This window comes from Ascaphus truei, chromosome 3, assembly GCF_040206685.1.
Source record: "Ascaphus truei isolate aAscTru1 chromosome 3, aAscTru1.hap1, whole genome shotgun sequence".
Classification (NCBI taxonomy): Eukaryota; Metazoa; Chordata; class Amphibia; order Anura; family Ascaphidae; genus Ascaphus; species Ascaphus truei.
In genome coordinates this window covers 130,615,444-130,624,590 of record NC_134485.1, presented here as the reverse complement: position 1 = coordinate 130,624,590, position 9,147 = coordinate 130,615,444, and positions in this window count along the sequence as shown.

Genomic DNA, 9,147 nt, shown 5'->3' with positions numbered 1-9,147 from the left:
TCCTAGGGACACCTGAGTGAGGCCATCTCCCTGACACTGTCTCCCCATTACCAGGGATGAGCTCAGGGTTGCTGGTGCAGATGCACCCACCTTAGCTCCTGGCTGGCAGGTAATCTGGGGGTGGTCTAACTTTGCCACAACCCCTGATACCTCCAGCCCAGAGCAAGGCTGCAACAGTGGGGCTCTTAACTGAGAGTCCCCTTGCTGCTCCGCCAGGGTAATGGGGAAGTCCAGCTGCCCTACAAGCTGCCCTTTCTTCCCCTTCCCTGGTCCCCCTATCTCCTGCCACCCCCCGGTCACCCCTATGGTGAAACAACAGGGTACAGTCATAGGGAAACATAAGTCAGAGTCAGTCTGCGACTTGGTCTGGCTTACCTTGCTGGTCCCCGCAGAGACCGCCGCCTTCGTTGGTCCCAATTGCAGGGGGACTGGAGCGGCCGCCGCCGGCCCCATCTGGGCTGAGCAGCACCGGTCCGCTGCCGCAACAGCGCCCGGGTTGGGTACAGGTAAAACGGTGCAGGACAAGGGTCCCAGGTCTTTGTGGAGGAACACAGCTCCATGCAAACTTGATAACATAACCCCCTCCCGCAAACCCTGTCCCTCCCCCCAAATAAAACTGCCGCCGGCAGGATGCCGGAGTGGCGGCTTCTTCTCCGCCGCCGCCGCTGCTTCTCCGCCGGGATCCGGTGGATGGCCGCTGCTCTCCGCCGCTGTTGCTGATGCAGCCCGTCCAGGTTCTCCAGGAGACGTCCCGAGGAGGGTTGTTGCCCCGGCTGGGCGGGAGCCATCAGAGGATGCCGCTAACTGGGTCATCTTTTCCGCAGCTCGTGAGCGTTGGCCCTGAGGGGCTTCTTCGCCTGACCGCGCACGGTCAGGGCACTGGGCATTATTGTGGCCCATTTGTTGGCAGTGCCGCAGCAACTGCCGGTGCTTCTCCGCCACCGGTGGACTAACCCCAGCAAGGGGCAACGGAGTCCAGAGCGGAGTTGCTGGAGCGCCGGGCGCATTCCAGAGCTTCTCCGCCGCCGGTGGACTAACCCCAGCAAGGGGCAACGGAGTCCAGAGCGGAGAGGCTTGAGCACCGGGCTCTGGGAGGGGATAAGTGGGTCGGATCATCGCCAGCTTCAGCTGCTCGAGCCGCTCTGCTGGGGACATCTCTCCCTGCGTAAACATCAGGGCCAGCAATTCTGGGTAAAATGGACTGGCCGCCGCAACGGCCAATACCTCTCCTGGTGCAAGACCACCCGCTCCCTCCACATGTCTGATGGTTACAGCAGCTGCAGCTGTGGATCTTTGCTCAGCCTGCCGGGTTTCATGCTCACCGATTGCTGTCTCTCTCTCAGCCTTGCTGGCTGCTGGCTGCTGGTCTCCGCGCCGACTTGATGCACTCCTCCGGTCTCAGTGCCCGGCTCCAGTCAGACGGATGGCCGGCACTTTGGTTCTGGAGGCAATGCTTCTCACAAGTAGGGGAACATTGAGGAGGTGCCATATCTTGTGTTATATGTTGTACACTGTGTGTTCAATATCTTTAGTCCCAGGAACTTGCAATTACCATCAAGTTCCCACTGGATCACAGTACCCCGCAGAATACTGTAATCCAGGTCCAGTTCAGTCCCGCCAGCTGCCACCAGTTAATTACAAGCTTGTCACGGTAGCTTGTGACAAGTTGTAATTTACACCAAAACTATATATAAATATATATATACCTGGGTTTGAACTGGGACGAGACTTAAGATATAATAAAGTGATTTTATTCCTTGATAAAGGTGAACACAACAGATATGTACAAATAACAGGCAAAATATAGACACTTACTTAAAGATTATGGCAAGAAAGCCATCAGGATTACAGACTGGCCACTTCTCCCATATTTCAGCTGACATCACAGCAAAACAGGCAGGATACATGCATGCATGAAGATCATTTGCATGAAGAACAATGAAGCACTTTGCATGAACAACATGAACAACATGGGTAAAGGGTGGCTTTGATTTATATACTATGTCAAACTCATCTCTTTAACCCTAGGTGCCGCGACGGCTAGCAAAAAGTCTTTGAAGCTCTTTTGGCTTCCATTGTAGTATGAATTACCACATTTACAAAAACATCCACTTCCCTTGGTCCCTAGGCCAAGCATAAACAATTAGCAATTTGGTCTTTGATGACCAGGCTTGTAAATTCTAGCCTTTCCTGCTCATCACAACAGGGGTTCCTCAGAACTCAACCAAAATTTCATATTTACTGCAAATCACCTCATAACTTGAGTTCAGGAATACATACAAGCAGAGGAGACATATTAATACATTCCGTCCCCCCTGACGCTCGCAGAGAGACCAAACATTACAGTGTAATATGAAAATTAATTGAGATATTAATATCTGGCATTTAGCAGCAGTTACATATACAGTGTTTAGACTCCCAAAGATATGCTAAGTCCCAGGAATACAAATATGTAATTCTTATCCTTTTCAGCCAATGACATCTCATAATATTCTTATATTTAATAAGGTTACTCATTTTGATATCCTGCTTGGGGTTACACCACCCCTACCCCCATCAATAAACCCTTTGAAGCAGGATACCTTTTGCTGGAAGGTGTGAATAACAACCACTTCCATTAGCAGGATGTCCTATTTAGCATCCAACTGGCCAATTCACACCTCCTTTTTGGATATGCATTACAAAGGCAGGCAGAGGTAGTTAGCATTTGGCCTGTACATTGTAAGACTGCAAAAAGTCACTTTATCAAAAATATATGTTCCTCTTATGACAAAGTTATATTTGTAAGATGTGTGTACTTGGGGGGTGACCCGGAAGCTGTACCCCCAAGGCTCAGGGTCCGGGCTTACTCCGTTACCAAATTACCAGTTTTCAGGTAACTGTTTATTCAGCACTGCATATAAGATTAACCCTTTAAGTCCCAGTGGGTGGGTTATGCAGACACTGACCCAGCAACAATACATTTTACACAGGGGAATAAGCATTTTCATGTTATAACAAGGGTTAAATCACATTTCTGGACCTCAGCCCAGTTAACCCCTTGTCTCCCTGGCGAGGTTAGAGGGGGGCCCTTGGGGAGTAACCCCGTTAATCCCGGGCCAAACCCTCACTATCATCACAGTAATTACATGCTGTCTCCATTTGATTGGTCAGGGGATATATTTAAAAACATACTGGACACCTAACAAGCTCCTATTAAACCCCCAAAATATATTTAAACCCTGTTCCGGTCCAACCTATTCATTTACCCTGAAGAAGTCAGAGAAAGTCTGAGGAAACGCGTAGGGATAGTATTATTGCACATGATTTAGTGCTCATTTGACTTTTATTAGCAGCCAAAAGGTTTGAGCAGGCCAAACTTTGCTCCAGTACACTGGGACTCTTTCTTTAGAGGGAACCTGAGCCACAGGACTGTGGTTGACGGAGGAATTTGAAACCGGTTACACCACTGATGAGAAGTGACGACATCTATTCCCAACGGAAGAGCGGAGACGCTGCGGCACCTTGAGGCTACCCCTGTATATGAGTATAAACTTATACAATGCTGTTTTATATCGTACTCTTGTGAGTTTTGAATTGTCTTCACACATGTTTTATTACATTTTTTATACGTTATCACACGAAGATTGGGCGCTTTTTTCTTCTCTTTTTTTTCTTAGGTTCGTCAAGGGAGTTGTTGCACCCAAGAAGAAAGCTGCCAGCATCTTTGTTTTATTTGAGATCAACACAGGTCTTATTTTTTTTTAATAGATTCACTCACATAGTATACATACATACATTTGGACAATAATATACACATATATATTTTTCACATATATATTTTTTTCACTCATGATTTTTATTTTTTCTATTTTTGTATTTTTAATCTTTATATTTTTTTAATTATATATTATTTTTGTTCAATTATATTTGCATTAAGCCAGCATTGTATTTACATTATTGATCATTGTATGGACACATGATTTTTGTTCATTATTACCTTATTAGCTAAGTTAGTGGTACAGTATTTACATTGATTTATTAAAACATCATTTTCAACTTAATATTTCTGTTATATCCTTGTATTTAGGCGCAGTCTTTTTCTTTTTTTTAATATATGTACAGTATATATATATATATATATATATATATAATGAAGAACATGGAAATAAATTGAATAAAAAAATCTATATAAAAAAATATATAATAACCAAGGGCTGGATGTTAGAGCCTCTTTGCAGGGGGAAAAATATACAGATAAAGGCCTGGAGATTGATCAATGAATAAAGAATAGCAAAATATGGCTTAAACAGACGATAGAGGGACAATTACTTCTACCCAAGAGTACTGGGATCAATACATTCATAAAAGCCAGCAGGGGCAAGAGTGCCCAAAGTATGAATCCAATATGATTAGCTCTTACACAGGGTCCTGGATCTCTACCCCCCACACACCCCAAATTGAGGGTGGGATATGCTGAAGAGCCATAACAGCCAGAAGTCTTGGGTTCTTGTCATGATACAGATTAAAAAGTCTGGACTCACTGTGGGAAAGGAGACCTCTACTAAAATGTTTCCTATGTTCTATAAATCTCACATTTAGAGGACATATTCTCCTTCCAATCTATTTTATCCCACAGGGACAACACCGCACATACACAACATATGTAGTTTGACAAGCAATATTGTATTGTATTGTATTGTATTGTATTGTATGTCTTTATTTATATAGCGCCATTAATGTACATAGTGCTTCACAGTAGTAATACATGTGGTAATCGAATAAATAACAGATAATATAAATAACAGGTCATGGGAATAAGTGCTTTAGACATAAACATAACATTAAGAAAGAGGAGTCCCTGCCTCGAGGAGCTTACAATCTAATTGGTAGGTAGGGAGATCGTACAGAGACAGTAGGAGGGAGTTCTGGTAAGTGCGTCTGCAGGGGGCCAAGCTTTATGTATCATGTGTTCAGAATGTTCACAGTGCTATTCGTATGCTTCTTTAAGCAAGTGTGTCTTAAGGTGGGTCTTAAAGGTGGATAGAGAGGGTGCTAGTTGGGTACTGAGGGGAAGGGCATTCCAGAGGTGTGGGGCAGTCAGTGAAAAAGGTTTAAGGCGGGAGAGGGCTTTAGATAAAAAGGGGGTAGAAAGAAGACATCCTTGAGCAGAACGCAGGAGTCGGGATGGTGCATAGCGAGAAATTAGGGCTGAGATGTAAGGAGGGGCAGAAGAGTGTAAAGCTTTAAAAGTGAGGAGAAGAATGGAGTGTGAGATGCGGGATTTGATCGGAAGCCAGGAGAGGGATTTCAGGAGGGGAGATGCTGAGACAGATCTAGGAAAGAGTAGAGTGATTCTGGCAGCAGCATTTAGGATAGATTGTAGGGGAGACAGGTGAGAGGCAGGAAGGCCGGACAGCAGGAGGTTACAGTAATCAAGACGGGAGAGAATGAGGGCCTGAGTCAGTGTTTTAGCAGTCGAGCAACAGAGGAAAGGGCGTATCTTTGTTATATTGCGAAGGAAAAAGCGACAAGTTTTAGAAATGTTTTGAATGTGAGGGGCGAATGTGAGAGAGGAGTCGAGTGTGACCCCTAGGCAGCGTGCTTGGGCTACTGGGTGAATGATCGTAGTTCCTGCAGTAATGTGGAAGGAGGTAGTAGGGCCAGGTTTGGGAGGAAGTATGAGGAGCTCTGTTTTAGCCATGTTGAGTTTAAGGCGGCGGAGGGCCATCCAGGATGATATAGCAGAGAGACATTCAGAAACTTTGGTCTGTATAGCAGGTGTAAGGTCGGGTGTTGAAAAGTATATTTGTGTGTCGTCAGCATAGAGGTGATATTTAAACCCAAAAGATGTTATTAGGTCACCTAGAGAGAGTATGTACAGAGAAAAGAGGTCCCAGGACAGAGCCCTGGGGTAGCCCCACAGAGAGGTCAATAGAGAAGGAGGTGTTAGCAGAAGAGACACTGAAAGTACGATGGGAGAGGTAGGATGAGATCCAGGATAGAGCTTTGTTCCGAATACCAAGAGTATGGAGAATGTGAAGGAGAAGAGAGTGATCCACAGTATCAAATGCTGCAGAGAGGTCGAGTAATATGAGCAGAGTGTAATGACCTCTGTCTTTGGCAGCATGGAGGTCATCAGTTATTTTAGTGAGGGTTGTTTCCGTGGAGTGAGCAGTGCGGAAGCCAGATTGTAGAGGGTCTAGGAGAGAATAGGTGTTGAGAAAATGGAGCAAGCGAGAGAATACAAGACGTTCAAGGAGTTTAGAGGCAAAAGGCAGGAGGGAGACAGGTCGATAGTTAGAAAGACAGGTAGGGTCAAGCTTGCTGTTTTTCAGTAATGGTATGACTGTTGCATGTCTGAAGGAGGATGGAAAGGTTCCCGAGCAGAGGGAGGAATTAAAAATGTGTGTGAGCGTAGGGATTATAGTAGGAGCAAGAGGTTTTAGGAGATGGGAGGGAATGGGGTCAAGAGGGCAAGTGCTAGAGGGAGAAGAGGCGATAAACAGCGACACATCCTCCTCTGAGACAGTGGGAAAAGAGTCAAGGAAGGCAGGAGGAGAGTTAGGAAGAGGTGTAAGATGGGAAGAAGAAACAGAGGGGATGTTCTGACGTATGGATTCCACCTTTTCCTTAAAATAGTCAGCAAAGTCCTGAGCGGAGATGGAGGAAGGAGAGGCAGCTGAGGGTGGTTTGAGTAGAGTATCAAAGACAGAGAACAGTCGGCGTGGGTTAGACTTGTGCATGTTGATTAGTGCAGAAAAGTAGGCTTGTTTAGCTTGCGAGAGGGCAGAGTTGAAACAGGATAGCATAAATTTGTAGTGAAGGAAATCTGCGAGAGTGTGAGACTTCCTCCAGAGGCGTTCAGAGGAACGAGTGGAGGAACGCAGCATGCGCGTGTGGGAATTTAGCCAGGGTCTAGGGTTAGAAGGGCGAGTGCGGCAGAGAGAAAGTGGGGCATGTAGATCAAGAGAGGAGGACAAGACAGAGTTGTAGTTCCTGACCAAGTTGTCGGAGTCTGTAGCAGAGCTGAAAGAGGAGAGGGAGCAGCGTAAAGTGGACTCAAAGTCAGGTAAGTGAATAGAGCGCAGGTTTCTGCAGAACCGGGGGGTAGATGGAGGTGGAGAAGGGGAGAAGCGAGATAGAGAGAATGAGATGAGATGATGGTCAGAGAGAGGAAAAGGGGAAATGGAGAAATCGGAGAGAAGTTCTTAGTGAAAACCAGGTCTAAGTAGTGGCCATCCTTGTGGGTGCTGGCTGCAGTCCACTGTTGAAGGCCAAAAGAAGAGGTTAGAGAAAGAAAGCGGGAAGCCCAAGGGAGAGAGGGGTCATCAATGTGGCAATTGAAGTCCCCAAGGAGAAGAACAGGGAGTCTGAGGAGAGCAAGAAAGAGAGCCAGGATTCAAAGTGAGAGAGAAAGGCAGAAGGGGGATGAGTAGAGGTAGGTGGGCAATAGATGACCGCCACATGAACAGGGAGAGGAGAGAAAATCTGGACAGTGTGAGCCTCAAAGGAGGGAAAAGCAAGAGAGGGAGGAATAGGAAGGGTTCGGTAACGACAGAGAGAGGAGAGCAGGAGCCCCACGCCTCCACCCCTGCCATCAGTGCGCGGAGTGTGGGAGAAGGAAAGGCCACCATAGGAGAGGGCAGCTTCCAGAGCAGAGTCAGACTGAGTGAGCCAGGTCTCAGTTATAGCAAAGAGAAGCAGGGAGTGAGAGAGAAAGAAGTCATGCACAGAGAGGAACTTGTTAGAAAGGGAGCGAGCATTCCAAAGAGCACAGGAGAGAGGGTGGCAGGGGATGGGTATGAGGTTGGAGGGGTTGACACCAGAAGGAGTAGAGGTTGCAATTGGCAGGCGAGGACGAGCACATGTAGGAATAAGACAGAGACCAGGATTGGGAGAGATATCCCCAGAAGCAAGGAGGAGAAGCATGGACAGAAAGAGGATGTGTGAGGATGATTTGTAGGGGTGTGTTTTAGTGCAGGATGTATAGCTGTGTGGTGTCAGAGGACGCAGGTAAGAAAGGAGTTCATGTGAAAAGAGAAGTGGTGAAGGAAGGAGAGATGGAGATATATGAATAGAGTTAGAGACATACTGAGGCTGGTAAAAAGAAGTGCATAATTTGAGAAGAAGTGAAGTCACAGCAAATATAAATGGTAAAGGCAGCATCACAGCAGTAATGATGCAGTCTGGTATTGATGATATCCTCCTTTCCAGCGTAGTTCAAATGCAGGAATCAGGGCCAGATGGGGTGTCCACTTCTTCCTCACTTCCTTTTAAACTTCAGTTGTTCAGTAGACATGCCACTTATAATGGGCCACTTGGATATGGGCTGCAGGCAGACTAGCTGTTCTGACTGGGTTTATATGTCCTTTGGCCACATAGTTGGTGCCTTTCAGAATGCGAGGTAAAATTACTGCCTACATTAATTTGATGACACATAATGAACCAAGTCCTCATACACGATAAGTTACCAGATATAGTTGGTAAACTAGGCGGTCTTGAGGTTTTTACGCTTGCTTGGTGCTAAGTTTTTTTTTAAGATTAGTAGCTTTTTTTTATAAACCACTGGTGACCTAGTAGGCAGTACTCCAACCAAATGTGGATCGCTACGAAGGACTCTCCATTGTTTATTTAATATTCCCAATACTAAATACATTCTCCAGCTGTTCTTGACTTATTATATGCTATATAAACCTTATGGGCATTATACTCCTCATTTCCCTGATGAAGTCATTTTGCATGTGATGAAACGCGTTGGGACATGGATGTTGGCGTGTTACGTCATCTCGTCTCTACGAGCGGCCGTGTATAGAGACAAGCGCAATTAATAGTGGTATACTTACCATCTGTTTGGATACAATACAAACTTTGTGTTACCTTCTCCCAGACGGCTTGGAATGGCATGTACCTGCTATTTGAGCCGTGGACCCCGGATTGTCAAGTGGGGTGCCAGCCCTCTATATGGGACTATGAAAGTTTGCCACAGTCGAGTAACACTTTCATGAGAAATGTGATCTCTCAAATGCGCATGATCTTGCTACACTTGTGAGTGTGCTAATTTTTTAAACCTTTATATGATAATACATGTCAACACAGATTTATGCTATATGGCACGCACCTCTTCTTTCTAAAGAGATCTTTATGGATGTGTTCATCCTTTCAGAA